The sequence below is a fragment of the Nicotiana tomentosiformis genome, chromosome 10 (genome assembly GCF_000390325.3).
Source record: "Nicotiana tomentosiformis chromosome 10, ASM39032v3, whole genome shotgun sequence".
Classification (NCBI taxonomy): domain Eukaryota; kingdom Viridiplantae; phylum Streptophyta; class Magnoliopsida; order Solanales; family Solanaceae; genus Nicotiana; species Nicotiana tomentosiformis.
The window spans coordinates 50,399,432-50,402,477 of record NC_090821.1 but is presented as its reverse complement, the minus strand read 5'-3'; positions in this window follow the sequence as shown (position 1 = coordinate 50,402,477).

The window sequence follows — 3,046 nt, the reverse complement described above, 5'->3', positions numbered from 1 at the left end:
ATCAGATCAAATAAAGAATTTCTTTTTTCTGATAAATTTATTTTTTTGCACGTCAATGATTTAAGCGGGTAGTACTGTAGATTACATCGAAAAATTGATCGCTTAAATAATCATGATGGGAATCTCAATCAAAGTAATATCTTTAGGTTTCGTTTGTTATCTTAGTCCTTCATCTTGAATGTAAAATTTATCAGTCATTTGAAATCATAATCACATATCATTATTTCTTATTTCTTTCTTTCTTTTCTTTTCTTCTCTATTAATTGTTTTTGTTGCTAAGGATGTGAATAGTAAGAGAATTAAATATAGAAGAGGAAATTATTCTTTAAAAATTAAAAACCTCCCTTGGGTGATGCAAAACGTAATTAAAATCATTAGATTACAAGTCGAACCTCATAATCACGTATCATTGGACTGATGAATCTTGAAGTGAATTCCAACCAGATTAGTATCTTAGACTTCAATAATAATTGGGTCTTTTTTCTTGAATGTGGATTATCAGGCAAACAACAACAACAATCCAGTAGAATCCTATTAATGGGGTCTGGGGAGGGTAGTGTGTACGCAAACCTTACCCCTACCCCGAAGGAGTAGAGAGGCTGTTTCCGAAAGACCCTCGGCTCAAAAAAAAAAAAAGACAAAAGGACAAAAAGGGAGACAATATTAGTATCACAACAACACTCATAGGATAAATAGCAACACCATGAAATCCAGAAGAAAGATGCAAAGCAAAGAGAGACAATATTAGTATCGCCACAACAATCATAAGAAAAATAGGAACACCGTGAAATCTAGAGGAAAGATGCAAAGTAAAAGCGATAGCTAGTAAATAGGACATACACTAAAAAGCGAAATAGTAAGCCACAACATTGCCACTAGCTATCTTAGACAAAACCCCTAAATGACTAGTCCCACAATGGTATGAAGTAAGGCACGACTCAACTACCTCCTAACCTACAACCCTAATACTTGACCTCCACATCTTCCTATCAAGTGTCATGTCCTCAGAAATCTGGAGCTTCGCCATATCCTGCCTGATCACCTCTCCCCAATACTTCTTAGGCCGCCCTCTACCTCTTCTCGTGCCCTCCACAACCAGCTGCTCACACCTCCATACCAGAGCATCTGGGCTTCTCCTCTGAACATGTCCGAACTATCTAAGCCTCGCTTCCCGCATCTTGTCATCAATGGGAGCCACATGCACCTTCTCCCAAATATCATCATTCCTAATCTTATCTATCCTAGTGTGCCCGCACATCCACCGCAACATCCTCATTCCTGCTACTTTCATCTTCTGGATATGTGAGTTCTTAACGGGCCAACACTCAACCCCATACATCATGGCCGGTCTAACTACCGCTTTATAAAACTTACCTTTGATTATCGGTGGCACTCTCTTGTCACACAAGACTCCAGATGCTAACCTCCACTTCATCCATCCTACCCCAATACGGTGTGTGACATCCTCGTCGATCTCCCCTCCCCCCTGGATAACCGAACCAAGGTACTTGAAGCTGCCTCTACTCGGGATGACCTGCGAATCAAGCCTCACATCCACGCCCACTTCCTCTGACTCAGCGCTAAACTTACACTCCAGATACTCCGTCTTCGTCCTGCTCAACTTGAAACCCTTAGACTCAAGTGCTTGTCTCCAAACCTCCAGCCTCTCATTAACAACGACTCGCGACTCATCAATCAAAACTATGTCATCGGCGAATAGCATGCACCATGGCACATCCCCTTGAATATGGTTTGTTAACGCGTCCATCACCAGGGCGAATAAGAACGGACTGAGCGCAGAACCTTGGTGTAACCCCATTACAACCGGAAAATGCTTAGAGTCGCCTCCTACTGTCCTAACCCGGGTCTTAGCCCCATCATACATGTCCTTAATCGCCATAATGTAGGGAACCGACACACCTTTTGCCTCCAGGCATCTCCAGAGAATTTCTCTAGGAATCTTGTCATACGCTTTCTCTAGGTCAATAAACACCATGTGCAGATCCTTCTTCCTCTCTCTGTATAGTTCCACCAACCTTCTAATAAGGTGTATAGCTTCTGTAGTTGAACGACCCGGCATGAACCCGAACTGGTTGTCGGATACAGACACTGTCATCCTCACCTCGCTTCAACCACCCTCTCCCACACTTTCATGGTATGACTCAGTAATTTGTTACCCCTATAATTGTTACAACTCTGGATATCACCTTTGTTCTTATACAATGGAACCACCGTACTCCACCTCCACTCATCCGGCATCCTCTTCCCCTCAAAAATACTATTAAACAACCTAGTCAATCACTCCAAACCTGCTCTCCCCATACACTTCCAAAATTCCACCGGAATCTCGTCTGGACCGGTCGCTCTGCCCCTACTCATCTTACGCATAGCTCCCACGACCTCCTCAACCTCGATACGCCTGCAGTACCCAAAGTCACGGTGACTCTCGGAATGCTCCAATTCGCCTAGCACAATATCCCGATCCCATTCTTCATTCAGAAGTTTATGAAAGTAAGTCTGCCATCTCCTTTTAATCTGGGCATCTTCCATCAATACTCTACCATCTTCGTCCTTGATACATCTCACTTGGTCCAAATCCCGAGCCTTCCTCTCCCTCAACTTGGCCAGCCGGAATAACTTCTTCTCCCCACCTTTTTTCCCCAATTCCTCGTACATACGACCATAACTCGCAGTCTTAGCCTCTGTGACCGCCAGCTTAGCCTCCTTCCTAGCTGCCTTATACCTCTCCATGCACACTCGCCTCTCCTCTTCACTTATGCTCCCCACTAACTTTAGGTACGCCGCCTTCTTTGTTTCAACTTTACCTTGGACCACTTCATTCCACCACCAGTCTCCTTTGTGCCCACCAGAGACGCCCGTCGAGACCCCTAACACCTCTCTCGCAGCCTCCCTAATACAGTCTGCTGTCGTTGACTACATAGTGCTCGCATCACCACTGCTCCTCCAAGTTCCCAGAGCCAACAACCGCCCCTCCAACGCTTGGGCTTTATCCTTAGTTAAGGCTCCCCACCTGATTCTCGGTCTT